Genomic DNA, 12,704 nt, shown 5'->3' with positions numbered 1-12,704 from the left:
ATAGCCTTACTCAATTTAAAACCGGCGGATGTATCAAATACACAATTCAAACTTATCAGACAACTTTTTACAGCCGCGAAGCAAACAATTGCCAAAGCATGGAAATCCCCAAATTTGTCAGTGGAGGAAGTCCACACCAGAACAAATACAGCAATGACTCACGCCAAAATGTCGGCCATCGAAACGGACACGATTACCAAGTTCGAACAAGAATGGAAACCTTGGATTACTTATACAATGTCTAACACTTTTAATAATGAGGTTTTGATGCCATGGTAGCCCAGCCAATGTAGCGATAGCGGCATCTCTTGCTGAACGTAGTTGTCCCCCGGCTTAGTCCTGCAGACTCCCTTGCCCTACCTTCTCCCTCCTGTCCCCCTCTCCCGCTTATCTCCCTTATTTCCCTTTTTTCTTTTTGTCTTGTTTCAACTCTGTCTTTGTCTTCGTCCTGGCGATATGTATCGTAACTAGGTTTATGATACATATCTCACCTTAGATATCTCTGAAGAATAACAATGTTGAAGCTCTCACTGCGATACTCTATAAGCAGATCTGTGTGTGGACATATTAATATAGTTGGTATAACACCAAGTTACACTTCAAGTTACCCCACCACGGAAATATAATATTGTAAGATCGTTATAAACTTTTTTAGCAAGGACGTATTATTATTGTTATAAGTCAGCTCCAAAATAACTAACATGCGAAAGAACTCTCTCCTTAATTACAATGCGTTCTTATTCTACAATGTTTGTATAATTCCTTTGACAACTCACAAATAAAGACTTTTGACAAGGAAAAATATCGCCCGAAATAAGCCTCATCTGCAATTCCAGTGTGAGAGCCAGAGTGCATTCACACTGGAGCGGTGTGCTGGCAGGACGTAAAAAAAATTCCTGCAAGTAGCTTCTTTGAGGCGCTTTAGTGTATACATCACTCCTAATGTGCCCCTGCTCATTGAAATCAATGGTCAGTGTCTGCAAAGAGCCATGGCAGTGGCGCTTTGAACCCTTTAGTTCGCCGCTAGTGGGGGTTAAAAGTACCTATAGAGATTGAGCACTGCCAGAAGGAGGGGAGAACCCTGGCACTTCGGGGGCCCCCACCTCTGCAGGCGCCTGGGTGCAAAGCACCCTGCGCACCCTGCCTAGGATCGGCCCTGCAGTACATCATACACTAGGAAGCATGAGGTCTGCTTGGTGAATAGTGTAAGCAGTGAAACCAAACTGTGAATAGGGTCACCACGTGTCCCGGATTGCCTGGGACAGTCCCGCATTTTGCAGGTCTGTCCCGGACACCTTCATTCGGGGACAATACAGAATGAAACTGACACAGCCACCCCCCGTGTCAATCTAATGCCCCCAAAAAAGGCAGCCACATCACTGCTTTACTCACTGACAGTACTTTTCCTGGCTGGGAATGCCTGGAGGAGCACAATCCCTGCCCCCTGCTTGTGATTGGAGAAATCATAAATCCCGCCTCTTGTATCCAATCACTGTACTGTGATTCATTACAGCACAAGCTGATTTTTGGGAAGGGGGGTGTCCCTGAATGGTAGTTTGGAAATGTGGTCACCGTAACTGTGAACCAATACTCTAGTCATAAATTCAATGAATGAATACTAAGGCAGGAAAAGAGGAAAAAGGGTAAAAGGGAAGGGAAAGAAGGTGTGCAGCTATCCATTCCCCTGGGCACAGAGATTGTCTCTTTAGGCTACCCTAACCTATGCTCAGGACACAAAGTGGAACCATACCATTCACATGAGCTTATATGACTCCAACTTATAATTTTCCCTAGCAATTATATGTCTCATGTGGTACATTTTGTCAATTTTGCATGCCCATTTAGCCAGGGAAGGAGATTTAGTTTTCCACCAGTGTCTGGCAATCACAGACTGTGCAGCTGTCAAAAAAGTGTTGTATCAAGCTTTTCTTGATTTGTTTGTGAGTACCATTGAGCACAGAAATTTGAGCCATATTTGTAAATGTGTCTCCTACTAACTTTTTATATAGGTTTAGTATCTAATCTCAAAAAGGAGTAATCTTAGGGCAGGTGCCCAAAATATGGGTCATAGTGCCCATTGTCTGGAGGCATCTTCAACACTCATCTGGGATACATGGCTTTATCTTATGCAGGAGCTCAGGCCAAAAAAAAAAGGAATCAACATTTTGTATGTCGGTGACAGCTTCTTGTCCCAATTTAAATGCTCAGGGGACCCATCCAACTCCCTCTCCCATGTAACTATAAAAGCTGGAGGGTCTGGATAAGATTATTTTAGCAAGATCTGGTACAGTAAGGAAAGGGGACCTCCTAGTGCACTGGGAGAGTAGTGACTCAAAGTCTGTGTGGGGTCTGGACAAAGAGTCCAAGGGTAGCAGGGTCCCAAGGTAATAGTGAGGTTATGAGGTTGAGTATATTCTAACCATGCTCTTAAAGGGGTTTGGTAATTCTGCAGTATTTTGAGATAGGGAAAGTTTTTTCCTCTGTACAGAGTGTGACCTAATAATGTATTTTTTTTAATGTTTCTGTGACTATTAAATACTTACCTTTAAAAAAAAAAAAATCTCCAGGCATTTTGTTTTTCATATTGCCACCTCTGTGGACCTTATTCTTATCCATACACCAAAAAAGAGGCCAGTTAGTCCCGGACACAGAGAGTGAATACTCCTGTACCCTTGGTTTGCCTTGTTGTTCCTATAGGCTTCGTCTTGTAATTTATGGGTTCTCCTATTGCTGACCCTTTCCTGGATTACAGATTGGTCTTTGATTGCTGTTTACCATGACCCTTACATGGATAATTTTACGGGTTAACTTTTTGATTACTGAATTCCCTTAAGCCTGGTACACACTACAGTTTTTTTTTTTGTGTGCAACCCCGCAGGTTGTGAAAAAAAAAACTGACGGCTCCAGTCAGGAGCTGCTGTACTAACCATGTGAGGCTATGTACAGGATTTTACCCGTGTTTTGATAACATCCATGCTACTGATTGGTTAAAGGATCTGTCACATGCAATGTTTGCACTATAGCATTTTCTGTACTGATATTGTTTTTTTTTTAGTTACCGTATTTATCGGGGTATAGCGCGCTCCCGCGTATAGCGTGCACCCCTAATGTTGCCCCGAATTCCAGTGGAAAAAAGTTTTTTTGTACTTACAGTTTTGGTGTCTTGCGCGGCGTCCATCGTCGGCCTCGTCGGGTCCGGCGTCCGTCTGCGGCTTCGGGTGTCCTCTTCGTCGGGTCCGGCGTCCTTCTGTGGCGTCCTCGCGTCCTCCCCGCTCGTTTCCCGCTCCGAGTTTGAATACTGCGCCGACATATACAGAGCACAGTACACTCGTGTATCGTCGGGCAGGCTCGGCAACTCTCGCGCTGACGTCCTGTACGTCCAGGACGTCAGCGCGAGAGGACCCGAGACTGCCCGACAACACACGAGTGTACTGCGCTCGGTATATGTCGGCGCAGTATTCAAACTCGGCGCGGGAAAGCGGGTATCGGCGTATACCGCGCACCAACGATTTTGCCCTGATTTTCAGAGCAAAAAAGTGCGCGGTATACACGGTACATAGTATTGAGATGATTATAGGAATATGGCACTGCAATAAGCTTAATTCTTGTGAATATTTTTTTAATTTAAAGTATAGTGCTGTATATTGTTTGAGCCTACTGAGTAAGCCTATAAGCCCATGAAAGACTATTCCCCATTTCATCGTTTTTTCTCAATTTTTATGTGTGAAGGTTAAACCTCTTTTCCTACAGCCACAGAGAGTGTGCATTGTTTTTTGCAATAGCAAAAAAGTGAACAACCTCTAGCCAAGGTTAATATTTAGATACTTTATGTGTTAAGGTTCTCTATGGCTCTTATACATTTTTTATGCAATCTGCACACATTTTAGCTCCATAACATTAATTTTGATGACAAAATGTTATCCAACACGCTGATAACACATTCTCTGCTTCTTTCTCTGGATTTGACAGGGTACATTGGAGCTATCTTTCCTCAGTGTTAACCAAATTCAGGTTCCAAGGACATATTTTTAATGCCATCATGGCTTTATACACTACCCCCTCAGCATGTGAGGCACTCATCCCCATTCCAAATCTCAAACGGCAGAAGACAGGGGTGTCCCTTTTCCCCCTTACTATTTTACTTACTAATGAAACCTCTGGCTGAGCACATTATATAGAACATCTAATAGAAAAATCTTTGGAGCTTCTATTGGATCTCAAGAACACATAATCAGCTTACCTACCCTCCCCCAATACACTATGGGGCAATATAGAATGCTCCTATATTTCAGAACGTTCACTACCCACCTGGCTAATTATTGAACCGTTAAGAGCCTAAATTCCTCCATACATATCCCCAACAATGTTAACAATGTAGAACACGCAGCGGCTCACAGCAGGAGTCCGGTATGTCTCCATTCACCGTTTCAGGTCTGATTTCAGCTGAATTCAGATCTGAAATGCACCAAAAGGCACACAGGGCTCCTGTGCAATTCACACCAGAGCTGCTGCTGAGATGTGTGGACCGGCTCCAAAAAGAACCAGTCACAATCTCCTGCTATGAGAATCGGATGCGGAACTGCATCAAATTCGCATAAGTGTGAACCTAGCCTAAGAGCCTAGAAATCACAGGTCCGGCAAGCTCCTTCATTTCTTAACAATTCCACTATCAATATCCCCATCTTAGCCTTACACCACATTATGGACTCAATATCCTTCTCCTTCTGGCAATCAAAAGGTATACTATACATGAATGACCTATTTAATAACTCTACCTTTAAGTCTTTCACAACCCTTCACAAAAGAACATATTTTACCGAACTCAGGATTGTGTGTCCACACTTCCAGTCTGGCCTTGCAAAATACCCCAACCTGCTTGGTTCTTTCTCACTGCTCCCAAGCCATGCCAAAAAGGGATATCTCTCTAATACATCCTCCTTCAACAGGAAATCAGCTTCCTCAAAATGTCTTCCCTAGATAGATGGGAATCTGATCTAGGTCATACATATACTAACAAACAATGGATCACAGCCTGTAACTCCACTTACAAAATTATCTCTCCATTAAACGTACACACCGTTGGTACATGACCCCAGATAGAATCTCTCGGTTTAGTAACAGCCCAGATATTAAATGTTGGAGACACTCTGGTCTTAAAGGAAATCTGCTACACATTTTCTGGAGATGCCCTGAATTTACACCACATTGGATGTCTATTTTCATCTTACTTTCTGATGTAGCTCAAACAACATTTTTTCCATCGCCCATCCTAGCACTACTGTCATTAGAATTAGAACAGTTCCCACACACACCGCAAAACACATATCCTACTGTCTGCCAGACTTAATATTGCTATAAGATGGAAAAACCCTAATGCCGCGTACAGTCGGTCATTTTTTGTGATGAAATAAAATGACATTTTTAAAAATGTCATTTAAAATGATCGTGTGTGGGCAAAATGTCATTTTATGTCTTCTGAAAAATGACAAAAAAAAAATTCGAACATGCTCGAATTTTTTATGTCATTTTTTTAAATGTCATTTTTTGTGTCATAAAAAATGATCGTGTGTGGGCAAAAATGACGTTTTAAACCCGCACATGCCCAGAAGCAAGTTTTGAGACGGGAGGTAAAACTACCATTCATAATGGAGTAAGCACATTCATCACGCTGTAACAGACAAAAAAGCACGAAACGTCTTTTACTAACAAGTAACCAGCTAAAAGCAGCCTCAAGGCGAATAGAACTTCCCCTTTAGAGTGCCGTCACTTTGTTCATCATTTTTCAAAACGATGGTGTGTATGCTACATCGTTTTTGAAAATGAAGTTTCAAAAATGTCGTTTTTTTTCATCACTTCAAACTTCATTTTTTTTCCATCGCAAAAAATGACCATCTGTATGCAGCATTGTTCTCCTACCTTATGGAAGTGTTAGACTTGACCCAATTATACTACTCCTATGAAGAAGTTTTAGCACATAGCACTGGTAAAGCAGTATGTGGAGACCATGGATTGAAGGGGCGAACAATAAATCTTTGATGTAGGTACCTCATACCTCATACCCATTACGGTTCACAGTTAGTTCACAGTTTGTTCTTAACTGCAACATCAAGTTAGAAAATACTCAGCGTTTACCTAACACTGCTTATTTTCTTCCTCGGTAAGTGTAATCTATGACGTTTACCACTTACCACTACAATCAACAGGAGACTACCTTATTTGTGTTTAAATGTTTTTATTGAAAGTTTTTCCAAAGAACAACGTGTCATTTAACATTGGTACATGTATAAGATGCGTCAGTTCCATCTAACATATTCATGTCGGGAGAGAAACTCCCCTATTCCTACAAAACATAGACAGTGAACTCCTCAAGAGCGAGCAGATCACAATGTTAAAACCAGTAGTGTGAGCGCCATTTCAAGGTTCCTACTAATACTTTAGTACCGCTCAGGTTCCATAACCCATGGCACACCGGACGCCCCTATAAGGGATCACGCTGCGTCCCGAGTACCAGGGTCAGGTGCCCGGGCCGGTATAAATCAGCCGCACTCTGCCCCCTCGGGGGATGAAGTCTGCCTGCTCTCGAGGCAACCCCTCAAAGTGGGGTATATCCTGAAATTTAACATCCTACCCGACAGCAGCATCTAGCACCAAGGGAGGTGCTTACAGGGGGAGAGAGGGAAAGAGATAGAGAAACGTGGTAAAGAGGAAAATGACAGAGAAGCCTAGTGAGAATCAGGATGGGGTGTTCCCGCCTCCAGGTGGTACTCCAGGCAGGAGAGAAACGTTGCAGAAGGTAGCCCAGGGTTCCCATATAGATCTGAATTTGTCAGTCTGGTCCGCCCGCTTTGCTACTATTTGTTCTTGTGACATTATCCAGGAGACTTTCCTCCTAAACATCTGGAAAGAAACTGCGGGTTTCTTCCAAGCTTTAGCTATGGTCATCCTGGCCCCCAATAAAATGAAAACTGATAAAATCCTGGAGTGTTTAGGTAGGCCTGGGATGCACTGATTTAGGAGCGCCGTGTTAGGCTGTGGAGGTATCCTTTTCTCTAGCAAGGAGCCCATAGTGCGGAAAACTCTTTTCCAGAAGGATCTAATGCGGGGGCAGGACCACCAAGTGTGTAACATGTTACCTTCCAATTCGCATCCCCTAAAACATAATGGAGAGGACCCAGGGAACATTCTAGCCAGTCTAGAGGGGACGTAATACCACCTAAACATCACCTTAAGACTAGCTTCTATGAGACATGTATTGAGAATACCTTTATATGCTCGCTCCGTTGCTCGGTGCCAGACTGCAGTGCTCCAAGAAGTGTTCAGTTCCTCCTCCCAGACCCAGGCGTACGAGGGCTTATCAGTCTTAGACATCAGGGTCATATAAATTAACGAGATCCCACCCCTCTGATCCCTAGAGTTTGCGCACCAGTTTTCATATGGCGTTATCCTGGGGGGAGCTGACTTGTCCTTCCAGATAGTGTGGAGATAGTGGGAGATTTGGGAGAACCTAAAAAATTCCTCGGTGGGCATATCCAGTTGTTTTTTGCAATGATTTAGTGACAGTGGGCCCTCTCTAGCTAGGAAGTGACCTATCCTGTACATTCCTTTATCTGTCCACCACCGGAACGCCTTGATGTCCATCCCTGGGGGAAAGTCTGGGTTATGGAATATGTGCGAGAGGGGTTTCAGAGGGGAAATCAGACCGGGACGTGAGAATAGTTTAGAACATAGGGCTACGGAGTGAGATAGCGTGGGCGCTAAAATGGCTGGTCTGCGTTTGGAGTCACACCCCAAGACATAATCAATGGTATGTGACGGGATGGCCTGCCTCTCCATTGCAAGCCAGTCCGGTTTCGATCCCTGGAAGAAGGCCGTCAAAATTTGTGTTAGTTGGGCCGCTTGAAAATATCCCCATAAACTAGGAAGCCCCATACCTCCTTGTGTTTTTAAACGAAAGAGAACGCTTGATGGACACCTATACCCCTTTTTCCCCCACACAAACCGGGTAATCTCTGCTTGGAATTTATTAAGGAAATGTTTCGGTACCGCGATCGGGAGGGAGCGGAATAGGTATAGCAGACGTGGTAAGAGGGTCATTTTTACCGCGTTCACCCGGCCCAGCCAGGACAGCCCACATTTGGCCCACCTCCCAATATCCCCTCTACACTTGCTGATCATCGGGGGGTAGTTCGCTTTAAAGAGGCCTTCGATATGGGGTGTGAGCTTGATGCCTAGGTACGTAATATGTGAGGGAGCCCATTGGAAGTCGAAGGTATCTGTAAGCTGTTTAAGTAGGTCCGGGGGAACTGAGATATTAATAGCCAGAGATTTGCCCACATTTACCCGCAGGCCAGACACCTCACTGAAAACCCGTAGGGTCTGGAGTATTTTTGTCGTGGAAGTAAGGGGTGAAGTGACAAAGAGTAGGAGGTCGTCCGCATACAGGGCACATTTGTGTTCCTTTGGTCCACAGAATACCCCCTTGATGTCAGGATTCGACCTCAGTGCTACCGCCAGCGTTTCGATAGCCACTGCAAACAGGAGCGGGGAAAGGGGGCACCCCTGCCTGGTCCCTCTGCCAATTGGGAAGAATTCAGAGTATCTGCCCATAAGTCGCACCTGGGCGGAGGGGCTGGAGTAAAGTGACCCAATGAGGCTCAGGAAGTTGGGTCCAAACCCCCACCTTTTCAGAACCTCCCTCAAGTACGCCCAATCTATAGTGTCAAATGCCTTATGTAGGTCTATAGATAATAAGAAACCCTCCTGCCGCGGTCCTCCGTCCCACTGTGATTGCAGAAGGGAGACGATGTCTATAGCCCGTCTGATCTGGTCTGTTCCCTGTCTCCCAGGGATGAAGCCCACCTGGTCTTTGTGTACATATGAGGCTATGAAGCCGGACAGCCTGTTCGCTAGTATTTTTGTCATGATTTTAATATCGTTGTTAATCAGTGAAATGGGGCGGTAATTACACACCTCGCTAGGGTCCTTATCTGGTTTCGGAATGACCGAGATGTAGGCAGAGTTTAGGTCTGTCCCCAGTTGGGCTCCATCCCTGAGAGAGTTGAACAGTCGCGTCAGGTGAGGGGCCAGGCATGGACCAAATTTCCTATAGTAACCGGTGGAGAAGCCATCCGGACCCGGCGACGAACCCAGCTTGAGGGCCTTAATTGTGGACAGTACTTCCTCTTGAGTGAAAGGGGATTCCATGATGTCCCTATGTTCCCCCGTCAGGGATGGCAATGGGAGATCGTCCAAAAAGTCCCTCCCTGCCGGGGAAGGGGGCGTTTGCGCAGGCTTGTATAGCCCCAAATAAAATTGAAGGAATGAGTCCATTATTTTAGTTGGGTTCTGTGTCAGCTCCCCTGTGGGGACCCGTATTTTAGGGAAAGCAAGCGCCCGCTGTTTGGGGCTCAGTTTGGTGGCCAGGCGTGAGCCTATCCTGTCAGTTTGGGAGTAAAACCTAGCCCCGGACCACCTGAGGTGCTTCTCGGCCGCAGTCGTCAGGGATAAGTTAAGAAGAGCTCTCGCTTCGTCCAGTCGGGCAAGTGAATCAGCCGTGGGTTGGCGTTTGTGTGCTTTTTTCAGCTTGTGAAAGGTCTCTGTAAGCCTGATATTGTCAGCCCTATGTTCCTTTTTAAGTTTAGCAGCTACCTGTATCAGTTTTATCTGATGACCGTTTTGTGCGCAGCCCAGACCGTGGAAGGGGAGACTTCAGACGTTGTATTGATAAGGAAATATTCCTTAATGTCCTCTTCTAGTAAGGAGCATTGGACCGGATCGCTTAGAAGCGACTCATTCAGGCGCCAGCGAGGCGGGTTTCTAGAGCCCGTTGGCCTCCTAGTGAGCAGAGTGACCATTGAGTGGTCTGACAGGGGGGTGTCTACAATCCTGGCGTTACATAGTAACGGAAGTGTCGTGGCGTGGGTGAAAATGTGGTCAATCCTGGCATAGGAGTTGTGGGGGGCAGAAAAGTGGGTGTAATCTTTTGTGCGTGGGTTTACTTCTCGCCAAACATCTATTAACCCTACCGAGTGGAGGAGCTTGGCTATGTTGGAGCTCTGTTTGGAGGGGCGTTTAGGTTTAGATGTGCCGTTAGCCGTCTTATCCAGTGAGAAGTCAAACGCCGTATTCGAGTCTCCCCCCAGGAAGACAGTGCCCCTCAAGTGTGGTTGTAGTTTGCGTAATAGTGAGTCAACGGAGGGTCTTTGGCCCTTATTCGGGGTGTAATAGGAGACGAAGGTGTATAGTTCCCCGTCGATATGGCCTGAGACCAGGATATAGCGGCCCAGCGGGTCCACTATAGATTCCATCAAGGAAAGGTTGATGTGTCTGGCGAAACATATGGCCACCCCCTTCGTTTTAGTGTCAGCCGAGGCCAGGTAAAATTGGGGATAACGGTGGTGGAGGAACGTGGGTCTGTAGGTGGACGGGAAATGCGTCTCCTGCAGCAGAAGGACTTCTGCGTGCATAGAGTGGTATGACTGGAGGAGCTTCCTGCGTTTAACGGGGGAATTTAGGCCCTGAGTGTTATGGGAGATGATCTTGAGTGTTGGTGGGGGGGGACATGTGTCAGCCATGGATCAGAGGTTCGGGAGCCCCACTATACCAATGCAGCCTACCTGTGTCCTGTCGAGAGTATTCCCTCCGTAGTTCGGGCACTCGTAGCGTCGCGAGCCCTGGGTCTGGGCTGAGGGACTGGAATCCACCCCGGAACCGTGGAGCACCCCTAGGGAATTGTGGAGAAGTCAGAAGTAAAAGAGGTGAAACAGAGAAAGAAGGGAGAAGAGAAGACAACATTAATACATAGCTGCCGCAGAGCAAATAAAATCTCAAACTTAGTGAACATTTCTTGACCGTATTCCGGAGGTCCCCTGACCCCCCCCACCCCGGGGTGAAGTGGGCAAAACTGCCCTCACCCCAAAAAGTTTAGGGCACCGGTATGACCCTAAAACCGAGCTACCGGTAACGGATCTGGCTTCACCAAAGGTGATCCTGATCCAATGGAGGTGCACTGATTCCACCACGGCCTTGTCACCCCTATTCTATCACTTAGGGCTAACCGGGAGCCTATGATACCCAAAAACTGAACGCCCCTTCCGTGTCGGCCAAGGCCCACAAACTGTAACCGAGCCCCCAACAAAAAAAAAACTAACCTGAGGAGGGAGAAAAGGAAAAGGGCCAGTATCCAGTGACTTAACCAGTATTAAAAGATGCCAGCCTGTGGAGCCCGTGGGCCATGTAAAACCCACCCCTTTATCCTAGTACGTTAGCATTAAAAGAACTGAGACCCATCCCCCCCCCCGCTCGACCAAACTGTGACCTTGATTTTCCCCTAGCCTCCTATGCAAGGTTTAGTTGTGCGAAGATAAACAATCCCTAGCGACCACGCTGAAGAAAATAGTCCCCCCTAGGATCCCCAGAGCTCCCGAAATCGTACCCCCCCCCCCCAGAGTCCCAGACAAAAGTCCCAGTCCCTATACCATGACAAAAGAGCAACACAAACTAATAATACAAAAAAAAAAAACTGCTTATCAGAGTTCCGATAGGCCTCAACAAGGCAACCAGATCGTGGTATAGGAAGACAGTTCCCATAAGGGCCAACGTTGAAACCGGGGGGGAAACAGGGACCCTCCATACCAATATGGGATGGATAGTTCTTCAGTGGTCCAGACCAGTCAGGACTGGTAGTACTTCAGATGATGATTCTCATGTGAAAGAGTTCTCCTTGGAACGCTTGTGGTTCTGTGTCAGCCAATTCTTCTGCAGCGGGCTTGCAGGCGGCGGTCTCTTCGTGGATCCAGGTGTCCCCCTGCCGGACTGTAAAGATGGCGGTTCCAGGACAATCAGTCCTAGTTGGGTTAGTAGGCATTCCCCCTCTGGGAATGATGAGAAGCCGAAATTTTTGTTTCTGTAGGAATAATTCACTCGTAGCGGGAAGGACCATCTATAAGTGATTTCTTTTCCCATAAGGACCTGCAGCAGCGGTTTGAGTGAGCGCCTCTTCTGCACTGTGTAAGGTGACAGATCCGCAAAAATTTGGATATTGTGGCCGTTTAAAGTGAGATTGTCCGATCTCCTAGCTCTCCTCATCACCTCCTCTTTGACAGCATAGTAGTGCGGTTTCACAATGATATCCCTGGGCAGGCCATCCGATCGGGGGGATTGTAAGGCTCTGTGTGCTCTGTCAAGCTCAAGACGGTGCTCAGCGATATAGGATGAGGCTTTTAATCAGGGTTTTCACCGCAGCTTGTACCTCCTTGTCCGATTCCGGGAGCCCCCGCACCCTAAAATTATAGCGTCTCGATCGGTTCTCGAGGTCGTCGATCTTAGCAAATGCCGTCTCCAGTTGATCCTGTACCTCTTGTAACCTAGTGGAATTCTGATTGATACGCGCCACTGCCTGGTCCGCCTTTTGCTCTATAGTGTCCATCCTCATCCCCAACTGCAGCAAGTCTGCATGGATGGATGATGTAATTTGTGCTGCGTTCAGTGCCAGGCTCCTGGACAGCATTTGGGAGAAAGCAGCCATCATAGAGGGAAAGTCAGTGGGGATGGGGGCCTCCTCCTGCACCTCACTGACAGTAAGCAGCAGGCCTGTATGTGGGTCTAGCATGGGGGTAGTAGGGAATGCAGATCCCATCCTGCCCAGCAGTGATTCCGTGGATGAAGGAGAAGCTGCTGCAGCTAAGGGGGGGAATCCAGTACCT

The sequence above is a fragment of the Rana temporaria genome, chromosome 7, assembly GCF_905171775.1.
Source record: "Rana temporaria chromosome 7, aRanTem1.1, whole genome shotgun sequence".
In the NCBI taxonomy this organism is placed as follows: domain Eukaryota; kingdom Metazoa; phylum Chordata; class Amphibia; order Anura; family Ranidae; genus Rana; species Rana temporaria.
The sequence above is the reverse complement of the archived record's forward strand: the minus strand, read 5'-3'. Positions refer to the sequence as shown.